The following is a 12,971-nucleotide window of genomic DNA, read 5'->3' on the forward strand; positions in this document are numbered from 1 at the left end:
TATCTGAATGTTTTCCAAATTAAAATTTATTTTAAAAAATAAAAATAACAACAAAAATTAGCTAATGTTTAACTGAGAGTGTGCTAAGTGCCAGGCAATGTTCTAAGACTTGGTATAACCAGCACATTCGATCTCCACATTAACTCTACGAGATAGTTACTAATATTCTTTTCACTTTAGTGGTGAGGATAATATTCAATTATATAGTACAGGTCTCTCAAAAAGAGAACATTTTAAGGCCATTTCAAGGCCAGTTCATGACAGATTTGAAGTGAATTGTTCTACTTGCAATAAATGTTTAAAGCAGACACAACACATGCTCAGAAAATCCCCACCTGAATTCCAGATTATTTAGTGCTCTCCTAACCCAGGAAACTCATGTCTTCCATTTTTACCTTTTAAATATTCATGAATGCTGCTACCGCTATTGCAAAAGCTCCATCTCTTAGGAAGTAGTATAATAAAATAACCTCTATCCTGCTAGAATATTGTTCGGTGTTTAATTTAGGAGTCAACTGGTTCAGATTTGAAAACAGAAGGGGAAGCCGTAAAGTGGGCTCGGCACGGTTGGCCATTTATTCCATCTCTGAAGCTAACAGCTATGGGACCTGGGGGGACATAAGTTTACCTCTCTAGGCCTTTCTCCTGTGAAATGAAGAGAGTTTGGCCATAAAAAGGATAAGATTCTTTCCAACTTAGCCTTGCTGTAATCAGACCTTAGAATAGTCAGTTTCACAACCAATCTCTTCTATTTTGTTCGATTATGAAATTTTGTGAAGAAAGTTGTTCATGGCTGGACAAATTGCTTCCCTTCTAAAGTTTTATGGTTCTATTTTTAAAGTGCCCTCCGTGGTTATCCCCTGGCCTATTTTCGCCACACCAGTCTGCTTGTTTAATAACCAAGGGCAAGACCCCTTGTGATCTGAGGCAAGAGATGCAAGGTTCAAACAGTGGGATATGTTGGGGGGATTTTAAATTGCAAGTCTGCCTCTCAGGCCAGAAATGGTCCGGCATGCTAAGCTCAAGTCTTGACCTTCACATCTTCAATGTCATGTTCCACCAACAGGAGGATATGCACTACATAAATGCAAAACCTACAGATGAGGAATAGTCTGATAATTAGAATGCACAAGAATTCTGCTAAAATCTGAACAGTCTCCAAAACTGTATCAGCCAAAGAGCCTTTCTTCATCTTAAGTTCAGTGAGAGAGACCCAGGCCAACTTCTGTGAGTGATTAGAGACGACATAGATTCTAATCCTCTAAATGAATTGTTGAACACGGGTCCTGGGTTTGATTTCTTCAAGTTACATGACTTCAAGGTGCAACTCTCGAGGCAAACTGCAGTACAGATGACTTTGCCAGAACCAGTCCACGAGAAAGGTGTCAAAACAGGAGCCTGCACTCTTACACACCTGCCCACCTTCCCATCTTGCTGCCACTGGCTCCACCCCAGCGTTCCCATGGAGTGTTTCCTCCATATTTTCTTACTTAGGAAAAAGTTTTTAGCAAAAGTAACTTTTGCGTCGTGATTGATTTTGCAACTTTATTTTACACAAACACTAAACAAAAAGGTTTAAGTGGAGGCATTTCAAACTTCTTTTGGAAGGGATTTAAGGTTGTTGGTATGGTCTGTTGTCATTAGTGGTTTAAAAAAAATATCGACAGTATATATGTCAGCTAGAAGGTGTAGCACCAAATGCAAAGAGCCCCACATAGAGTTGGAGGTCCCTTGACCACCAGCACCCAGCAGCTGTAGGAAATGGATATCGCTCATTGTCAAGCTCGGGTGGGAATGAGGGAAGGACTTGTTTCACTTTGATTGTGCCATCCTTGCACAGAGGCTGCCCTCCCAACCCTCCTATCCCTTCTTACCTCCCTGTGCCCAGGACATTTCTAAATCAGGACCAAAGGCAACAAAGTGTAAACTCTACATTCCATTCCTTCTGTAAGAAAGCTCTGTGAAAGTTCCCTTCTTGGCAAGTGAGAAAGTGAAGGAGTGTGGGGGAGGTGCCATGGAGACTGGTTAAGGTAAATTATTACAGCCCCCAAATGTGGTCCCCGTACTTTCTGCTACAAAACAATTCCATTTTAAAATAAGTTTGGGTGATCATGCATGTAATGACTCTTGGAGATTCACACTGCACACTGGTATGTTAAAGGTCCTGAAAAGCCTACTGTAAAGAAAACTGTTTATGTTTAATGCAAGATTTCCAAAAGCTATTTGACCATACAGTCTTTTTTCTCATTCTTTTATGTAACACCTACGAACATCTGTTCTAAAGAATACAAATTAGAAAATGCTAGTTTAATGAAAATCATGAGCTTAGGTTTTAGCAAATCTAGATTGGAATCAATCACTTCCTTGCTGTGGGGAAATTTACTTAACCGTCCTCTCTCTGAGTCTCTGTTTTGCCATTTTTAAAAGTAAGCTAATAATTCCGACCTCATAAGGATACTGTGGGGATTAAATAAGCAAAGATATTGCTTGGCATCTATGGGGAGCTTAATAAATGGTAACTGCCATTTATGAAAAGGACATCTTGTGGAATGGGGGTTGTGAGCACAGTACTTTCTAGATCCTCATCCCCTCCCCGCCCCCCTTCCCCACCCGGAATTGTTTTCCAGCTGCCAGAAATGGGAATACTGCTTGAAGACAGCCCTCATCTCTCATACCTCTTCAGGAACCGAGAGCTGCCTGGCCCAAGGGTATGCCCCATCCTTAGGGCCACTGTGGAGGGAACAAAGGTCTGACTCTCACTCTAGTTGGGGACCAGTATGAAGGGCTATCTCAGTTTCCGAGTTTCCCATGAGGTCAGCTAAGACCTCCATTGAAATTGTATTGCAGCCTATCTCGGGAAGCCCCCACCCCGCACCACCACCACCTCCAAGTCCTACTTCCCTCCCCTCCCCTTCCTTCTACAGATGTTACTTCAAAAGCACTCCTAAATAAACCCTCTGTAAACAAATTTCTACCCCAGCGTCAGCCTCCTGGGCACCACCGTGATTCAAACAGCCCACCTCTCGTCAGCACTTTGATGGCAGAAAAGAGACCTGCGTGGCTCAAAGGGCTTCAGCAAGACCCAGGGTTAAGCATCTAGTTAAGCATGTGTTCCTTAACGAATGCATCCCATGCCAGGAAAATGTCCTTCCATTAATGACTCTGACGGGAGGTTCCCTCAAGAAAACAGAGTACAGTCTTGCTCCTTGAAGTGTGGCCCCTTGGCATCACCTGAGCAGCTTGAAAACAATGGGGCTTACCAGGCCCACTCCCTGGCTGTCTTAGTAGATCTGGGATGACATTGGGAATCAACATTTGTAACAAAACCTCCAAATGGTGCCGATGCAGGTTGTCGTTGGGCTCCCTTTGGAGAATCAGTGTTGCAAACATTTTTCTGTAAGGGGCAGATAGTAAATATTTTAAGCTTGGCAGGCCATATAGTCTCTGTGGCCTACTTGACTCTGCCATTGTAGCATAAAGATAGCCCCAGACAATATCTGAGATGAATGAGCATGGTTGTGTTCCAATAAAACTTTATTTGTAGAAACAAGCAGTGTGGGCCAGATGTGACCATAGGCCAACCCTCGCCCTAGACTCTTACTATTCAAGGCATGGTTCTCAGATAATCAACATCACCTTGGACCCTGCTAGAAACTACCAAATCTCAGGCCCAGCCCTAGAATCACTAAATCAGAAATTGCAATTTAACGAGATGGCCAGGTAATTTCCTAGTTAGCTTGAATTTGAGAAGGAATGCTCTGTAGTATCCAATGGGGCAAGATCACAGATCAATATCTCCTTGAACTGGTTAGCTTCTGTCTGTCCTGTGATCACAGAGGAAAGCCTGAAATGTAGGCTGTGCCAGCTATCTTGCCAAAGCATGCCACGGAGACCAGATTGGCTCCCCGTACACCTTCACTAGGCAAACCACATGAAGTTCTGGTTTTCTACCTGGGGGCAAGTGGTCAATTACTATAAAAGGCATACATTTTTAAGACGATATAGTCAAGCTAATACAGAGAGAGGGGAAAAATGGAAACTTCCTTATTTTTTAGGTGAAGTTGAGTAGAAGAGATTGTCTCGACTGCCAGGAGGAACTCATCTTCCTGATTCACGTAGTCCTGTTTTTCCAGTAGAGACTTTGTAATATTGCATTAGTCAAATAATTCTGCAACTTCATTTAAATGACATTAAATGTCTGTTTGTGTCTGAACATGAGTCTGAGGGTGGATTTGTGCTGGCCCATCTGTTTCTCTGGAGAATATATACAGAATTAATTATATTAGAAACAACAGGCTCATTTTGGCAGAACGAGTCTGGTACATGTGGATATAAAAGGCCTGTGTCAGAAGAACTGTCTTCATGAGGGACATGACATCAGTATAAGGGCAAATGCATCTTGTCTTCCCCTCCACTCTGACAAAATCCCAGAGATGCTTTTTTGGCTAAATGTAACCATTCTATCTTCTAAAACAGTAGTTGGCAAACTTTTTCTGTAAAAGGCCAGATAGCAAATATTTTAGGTTTTGTCAGTTAGAAGATCTCCGTTACAACTGCTTGACTTTGCCACTGTAACCAAAAGCAACCACAGACAACATGTGAAGGAATGGGGGTGGCTTGTTTAATAAAACTTTATTTAGTAAAGCAGGCACAGAGCTGGATCTAGTCTACTGATTTTGGTGTGCTGACTCCTAGAGTCTGGTCTAGACCACTGCCTCTCAAATTTTAATGTGCATAGGAATGAGCAGGATATCTGCTTAAAATGTGGATTCTGATTCAATAGATGGGACCTGAGATTCTACATTTTTAAGCAGCTCCCACATGATCATGGTGGTAGTAGTCTAGGACCATGCATTGAGCAGCAAGAATTGGATTTGGACCAGGAGTTCCCAAGCTTGGATGGACCTGGAATCACCTGGAGAGCTTTAAAAATACTGCTGCTTGGTTCCTACCTCCACACCCTGAAATTCTGACTTTATTAATATGGCCTGAGCATCAGAATTTTTAAAAACTCCCCAAGTAATTCTGATCTGCAACTAAAATTAAGAATATTGTACAGCAAATGAAAAAATTACTCAGGAGTTTCTTTGATAAAGATGAAATTCACTACTCGAATTTCTAAAATGGCACATTTACTCAGAGTGAAGTTATCCCTTGAGGAAATAAAATTATTTCTACCTAAGAAAAATGACATTCTTTCTTATGTGTAAAGTAACCATGTCCCTGAATTAGCCGAAGAAGATATAGATTTTGAACCCAAATGGACAGATAAGCCTTATAGATGGGATGAGTCCCTCCCTCTGAGATCACAGCCAGAAGAAAAAGATAAAATTTTGTTAGAATAGAATCTATAAGTTAGGACATTCATGTAAACTGTTTTATAGAGGAAGAGATAAGCAAAACTTTCTGGGCATTTAGCATGTCCCAGGGAAGGTCATCTGCTGAATAGAGGCAATGGAATTGCAGTGAAAGACTTGATGAGAATTATAAGAATTTAGAACAGGTTCTAAGAACATTAGGAGAAGATACAGAGCAGGGCACAAATAGATATGCCAGTGCTATAATGGACCAGTTGCAGTTAGAGACATTTTCCAACTGAATAAAAGGAAGAATTTGCTGACAGTAAAACTGTTCAAAGTTGTCATGAATCGGAAATGGTGAACTCCCAGTCACTGGATGATTTCGACCGCTGGTGAAATCAGCACTTTTTATCCACTAAACTTATGTATAAAGGACAGCAGAGTGGAGTGTGACCAGTAATTTTGGCTATTAATAATTAAACTGCCAGCCTTTGCAAATGAACGACTTTAAAAATACTCTTTAGAATACAATCAAGTCTGTCTCTGTAATAACATCCCTCCTAATTATTTGCATTATTGATTCACTTTGAGTGGAAAATTAAAGGTGTGGCTTAAAGTTAGCTTGCCAGGAATTGCACACAACCCACTAACTGTCTTATCTCATCAGCAGAGGTAATGTATCTCACACGTGAGCACCATTCATCAGTGTGGGAGAATAGGGGGAAAAATAGGCCGACAACAGCTGGGACAGATGGTAATATGGTAGTGAGGGATCCAAAAACCCAGTTTGGATTGGAGAGGTTGAACCAAACAACAGCTGAAAGTCCTTCCAACTTTGACACCTGGTGATTCTAAGAAAACACCTGTGTGTCTGTTTGTTCTTGTGGTTCAAAAGTAAAAGCTTCATCTAAGAGGAGAATGAGACACTACATAAATTATTCAAGACTTAGAATTGCTCTCCCATCTTTGAGGCAGAGATCTAATTCCACATGCCAAGTTAGGGTCAAGACTGCATTTTTTTCTCTCACATCCAGAGAAAGGCGACCTATAGATAGCCAGGCCATAGGTAACTAAGCTTCCTCCACTCATATCTTTATGATTATCAAAAGCATCACCTTGTGCATAGCTTGCAATAAATTCTTTTCTTTAAAGCCCAGAAGCATTGTTTAAGTTAGATTACGTGTTGCTGGAAAAGGATTTCCGAGCTAGTGGAAGGCAGTGTGACATAACAGTATGCCTGGGTTCAGGTATCGGCTTTACCACTTTCCAGGTGGTGACCTTAGGTATGTTGCTTTCTGCTGAGTGCTAGCCTCATCATCGGTAAAATGAGGATTATGATGTCTACCTCAGAGGGTTATAATAAGGATATAACACAAGTTGAGTCCTTACATTAACACCTGGCAGGTACAAAGGTGAATACTCAGGCTACGTTAGTTATTACATAATTCCTGCTGGGAGGATGATACACTTAAATGGACATTTACAACACATGCAACTAACAAAATAATAACATAAAAACAAAATTAGACAGCAGATATTTTACTACTTCTCTTTTGCAGGTTCTACTTGTTTATAAACTCAGGCACCAGCTCCTTACCTCAGCATCTGATGCCAATGTTTCTACACACATAACATATTTGTTTTGTAGAGGAGGCAAATTTATGCTCAGGGACTGAGTTTGTCCTTGCCATTAATTTCTTTAACGTAGGTTCACTGTGGGAATTATAATAATTTCACGAGCCAATAGTATACAGGATACTGTCTCTTAATAAGTTAATAAAGGCATTACATAGTCTAAACCAATGATAGATTAATTATACTATTGTTCCAGGCAAGGGGAAATGAAAGGAATGAATTTCAAATTTAGTTGAGTTGTACATTTCTCAGAGATGGTTCTCAGGAGAGTCGGCTTAGCCAACCAAAAGTTGAGTCCAGCTGCCAAAAAGAAAGTCCGCTGTTACTGGAGCACAGTTGCTAGGGAACAACAGTGACAGTGTTGAGGAACAAGATGATCTCCTTCACGGGGCCACTGTGTGGTTTTCCCCATTGCCTGTAAAGAATCACCTTACACAGCAGGAGCTAATATCCCAAAGTCTCTGGAGAGCTATTTAGATCAGCAAAGGGTAACCTTGCCCAGACTGAACTCTCTCACACGGTTCTCACAAACTCGGGGTATTTATAGTCTAAACATTCCCTTGCCATAGTTGCATATGCTCTTATTGATAAGCCCCCAGTGGCACCTGTCAGCACTGTTGCTACTGAGAGCTTATTGGCAACCACAGATATCAATGATTACATCCTGACAACAACTTCACTCTGATACCAAGACAACATTACTTATAAAAACAACTCCATTCTTGGATCAAAACAACTCTACTCTTAAAAATAATATTATTTTATTTGGTCATAAACGAGTGGGTTTCCGAGCTAGTGGGTTTCCAAGCTAGTGGTTTGAAATGCTATCAAACCGCTATACAACAACATTCTTTCCCATTAAGGAAAAACTCTATCCTTGAACCAAACCAGACCATTAATTGTATTTCAATGGGCTCTACACCTTCTCATCTCTGAAAACTTATTTGTGATATTCAGTTAACCTGTATGTAATACACTCGTTACTCACCTTTGCTGGTTGGTGTCTTTCCATCCTTCATTATGCCAGCCAAATGACTCTTTCCATAAAGATATTCTTTAAAACCCCAGCAGACAGAACATATCTATCCCTCTGTGGTGTCTTAACACTTTATGCCTCCATTACCATATTTATCATACACTCTTTTGATTTAGAGTAGTTTCGTGAAGCCCATCAGATTTTAAGTGCCTTGAAAGACAGAAACTGCTCTTTTTTCATCTTTATATCCCATCCTCTGACCCGACCCCACCCACCCCACTTTGTAATATGCACAGTGCAGGACATAATGCCTTATACACTGTCATAGGCATTTGACAAATGTGGGCTGAGTGCGCAAATTTCTGGGATGTAGAAAAGTGTATAATTGAAGGGAAATTGAGAAGAATTCCCTATTTAGCCCAATCGGGGCAAGAAAGAGCAGATGGCTATAATCCAGGGGCTGCAAGCACGTATTAAAATTAGATATTAAATGTCTGAGAACAAATTCTTGCACACAGTAGTAAGCATCTTTTGGGCGCTAGCTATACTCATATCCCCTTCTGAAAGAACTACCTTCTACTCACAGCCCCCAGTGAATGGCAGATGAGTCAACTGTGCTTGTTCTACCATAGCCCACCTCTCCAGCCTGCGTTGATTGGATCAGGGCAGCCAATTCATAGAAAGGCCAGGTACTTACGGCCTCATGAAGACAAGACAAGCTGAGCCGATGGCTCTCTCCACTGAGAATTTCAAGTTGGGGCTTGGAAATACTCAACCAGGAGCTATAAATACCAGAGTGGCTATAATCATAACACTAACACAGCTGTATTTTTTGAGCGTGTACTATGTGCCATCATTGTGCTGAGTATTTAAGGATTCCTCACACTACCCTATGAGGTTGAGGCTGTTATTAGCTCCATTTTACAGATGAGAAACCTGGAACCAGAGAAGTTAAGTAATAAATCAGTAGTTAAACTCAAACATCTGTCTCTAGGGTCTGTGCCCTTAACCTCTGTGCTGAAATGTTTGTTTCCCCAGGGCAGAAAAGGACAGGATGAAATGTCCTGGAGCCTCAGAGATGGGGTAGCTATTTGAAGATCTCTGACAAGCCAATAAGTAAGCAGAGGAAGCCCGTCAGTTGAGGAAAACATAACAGGAAGAGGAGTAGAGAGAGAAACATAAATGAAAGATTACACAGCCATAGAAAGACCTCACTTCCTGTCAGCTGTATAATTCCAGAGGCTTGACAATATTGAGTTTCCTGCCTTAGGCTTTTGTGAACCAGACTGCTTATAACGAACTGACCTTTATGCGCTAAACCAAGTGGGGCTTCTCTGCAATGAAAAGAACTCACGTGCACTTGTTCGAAGTTTGTGTTTCCATACGAATGTTCTTCAGCTTGTGGACTCAGAAAATCATACTCATTCTATGGTCCTCAGCTCAGCTCAGCTCCTACCCTGCAGACCCTCCCACTCAGATAAGAATTCCTACAGTGTCAGAGGGCCTGGTTGGAGTTCTAGCTCTATCATCTTAACTGACCTTGAACTTGTCCCTGATGTATTTGAAACTTGACAGTTTCTTTTATAATATGGGTGCAGAGGAGGCGAGGGCCAATAAAAAATCATTTGCCCTGCCTCCTACCTCCAGCTATGAGTTGTCACTGCAGCTTACTTAAGACTATGTGAAAAGGCTGTGCAAATATGGAGCATTTTCTTAGGCTTCACGTTCCTTAGGGCTTGTGTGTAAAGCACGGCTTTCATCAGTGGTGCTGGGCCAGTCAGTAAAGAAAAAGGTTATGTTATCACAATTTCCCTCACTCGTGTCTCTGTTTACAAAGTCACAGGTATTGCCAAAAAATAATCATATTCCTTTGTTCTCATTTGTCAACTCTGGTAACACCAGTCTCCTTACCAGTCAGACGGATCTATTTTTCCATGGCTCTGTTTGCATATCAGCAGAAACAGTCAGCTAGTTTGGTTCTCCATAGTCTCGGCTCTGAGCCTTCCCATGTCACTCTCCTCCAAACCTTACCTTCTCTACTAATGTGGGCCTAGCTGGCCTCCTTCCCACCCCCAGCAAGGATTGTGATTCCTGTCCAGGGGAACTTGTTTGGATCAGTTGGGGAGAAACTGACTTAGAAATTAAAAGATGGTCCCGATAGATAGTAGCTTGAGAGTCCAACCAACTGTATACGGTCACGTTTATAAGACATAGAGGGTTTTAAATTTAGTTTAATATTTTTTGGTATGTTTGTTTATAAATGAATCATGCCTCTCTCACAAATACTACGTTGTGGAGTTTCCCTAAGTTCAGAAAAGTGTAGTGTTTTAAGAAAACCACAAAATTCATGAAGTCATAGTCTTCCTATCTTGTAATGCAAATATAATCAAAATTTCCTGCAAAGAAATTGTGAGATAGTTGATACTTCTTTTATTAAGTTATGAGTAGGTAGGACTCTTGGAAGGAGGAGCTGTGAAATAGGGTTGCCAGATAAAATAAACAATTTTTTTTTTTTTTTAGTATGTACTTCCTGATGAAGTACTGTGGAACAGACTTATACAAAAAACTTATTTGCTGTTAACTGAAATTCAAATTTAACTGGCTATCCTGTATTTTTATTTATTAAATCTGTCAACCCTACCCAGTTCTGACTCTTACAACAACAGACATTTAAATTCTTTGGTCCTCAGAATCCTCTGTAAAATGAGAAGGCTGACCAAGATGAACCCTTAAGTTTCTTACGGCTCAATAATTAGGTAATTCTATGGCTCATACCAATGAACTACAAATGTGATGTTGGGTGAGTTATTTAATCTTTATGAGGATCGATTTCTTCAAATTCTCAATCAGTATGATAAAAGCCAACACCACAGAATTGTTAGACCTAGAGACCTGGCTCATGCTTTTGTCCAAGAGAGACAAAGCCAGACATTAGGTAAAGTGGTAAAAACAGATTTTAGTTAATAACTACTGGGCAAAATGCTGATCTCCACTCTGATTTGTGCAGAGGTTTAAAGGGAGAATAAAGGAGCTGGACTGGTGAGGGGAGCAATTCCGGGCCCAAGTAGAATCAGGGAAGGGAAAAATTACGAAGTATGGTTAGTGTAAATGTGATTAAAACAGCTGTGTCTGCTCGCTGGCAAATTATCGAAGTAGGATTCTATCCTCCCCTGGAGACTGGGAGGCAGAGGCCCTATCCTTACTGATGATTACATTTCTAAGGAATAGCTTTCAGGTCCTTGAGAGAGACAACTCGGAGTTGCAGGAGGTACATGTACTTCTTAAAGGAACAGGGGAAGGATTTACAATTGTAAGGGTTTTTTTTGTTTGTTTGTTTTTTAGCAAATGCTCTAAGAAAGGAAGATCAGGGGCCTGTTGTCAGGTGTTGGCTAGAACAAACTAAATTACTTTTACAGCCCTGAGCTTTTCCAGACAGGAACTCAAAGGGAGCTGGGTAGACCCAGGGACAAGACCTTAGACTGCTAGAAGTCACCCTAGGGTTGGACAAGTCTCTAGAGCAAGGGTTTGAACAGAGTCCTTCTGTGCAGAGTGTTTTGCAGGTTTCACCTCCAAAAGTGCCTGTCATGGGAACTTGTGCTTAATAAATAATCATTTGTTTATTCGTTCAAAATCCTATAAGATCCTTCATAATCAAACTATCTCCAACCAGAATTTGTATAACTTATATGTGAAAAAAAAGGGGGGGGGTTGATGTAAAGATTTAGTGTAAAAATGGGAATTTGAAACTTGCTTAACTTGCTTAGGATGTTATTGAGTCTTGGGAAATTGTTGGCAAGCAATGGACATAATGCAGTTTAAAAGGAAACTTATATTTTCATGATGGCACTTCTGAAGACTTGTCAACACTTTTGTCGACACAAAGGCACAAAATACAATATTTAAAATTATTCTAGAATGTGTACTACACGTTAGCTCTTAGCTTGCCCTCCCTCCATTTAGTATGAAATAAAAAGATATCTCAGTTTCTGAATAGGTCAAGGTACCATACTGATTTCATTATCTCTATATTGCCGCAGATCTGAGCTGGGTCTTGGGAGGAGCATATGTCCCATTTTTGTTTCTCTTTACTCATTAGATTTCTATTTTTAAATGGTCTTGAACTGTGAGTTTAAAGTAATGCTCACAGAAGCAGTCATGGATGGAACTGTATTCTTCCTTGGGTTTTTCACAGATTTAGGCTTTGCATAAAGAATTCTTTCATCCTTCTCAGGTAAGTTCCTTTTACTCCACTCCCATTGGCAATGTCTTTGTTTTGACTTCCATCTCTTGCTTGGATTATTCTCGCAGCTTCACTCATTGTATCTAGAACTCAATGGGACAGAAGCCCAAAATAAGAGTGGTGTAAATGAAATAGAAATTTATTTCGCTTGTGCTTAAAAGTCTGACTGGCATGGCGGCTCTAGACCAAAGCTATCTGGGACCCAGGCTCCGTCTATCTTACTGTTTTGCTATGACACATAAGCTAAATGCCTCTCTCCCATGTCCACATTTCAGCCTGTGGAGAAAGAGGAAAGGATAAGGGGATGGCACCACTTACCCTTAAAGGTATAACCCAGAAATAGCACTTCAGCTCATACCCATTGCCCAGAACTTAATTATATGGCCCGCACTTAACTATAAGGCAAACTGGAAAATGTGTTCTTCATTCTGGGCAGCATGTGCTCAGCTTAAATATCAGGGTTTCTATTAGTACAGATGAAAAGGAGAAAGATATATAGTGGTATTGTCTAAGACGGTAGCCATCAGCCACATGTGGCTATTTAAATTTATTAAAATTACATAAGAGTAAAACCACAGTTCCTCAGATGCATTGGCCACATTGCAAGTGCTCAACAGAGTAAATGGCTAGCTGCTATGGTATTGGGTAGCATAGGTATAGAACATTTCTATCATCATTGAAAATTCTACTGGATAGAGCTGCCAGAGACAACCAACGATCTTGTCTGCACACCTCCAATGTAGTTTCGAGACAATTGTTATCAGAGAGATCTAAATATAAAATGAATCACCTTATTTGTGTGTTTAAAATTTTCAGTGGG

The 12,971-nt window shown here is 40.6% G+C and overlaps 1 protein-coding gene across 10 annotated transcripts in view; it reads right to left on the reverse strand.

The window, feature by feature from the left end:
- Nucleotides 1-12,971, reverse strand: part of LOC107515746 (60S ribosomal protein L10a-like) — a 226,600-nt gene that overhangs the window by 209,343 nt on the left and 4,286 nt on the right. The window lies entirely within an intron of this gene.

The sequence above is a fragment of the Rousettus aegyptiacus genome, unplaced genomic scaffold (genome assembly GCF_014176215.1).
Source record: "Rousettus aegyptiacus isolate mRouAeg1 unplaced genomic scaffold, mRouAeg1.p scaffold_m13_p_6, whole genome shotgun sequence".
NCBI classification, from domain to species: domain Eukaryota; kingdom Metazoa; phylum Chordata; class Mammalia; order Chiroptera; family Pteropodidae; genus Rousettus; species Rousettus aegyptiacus.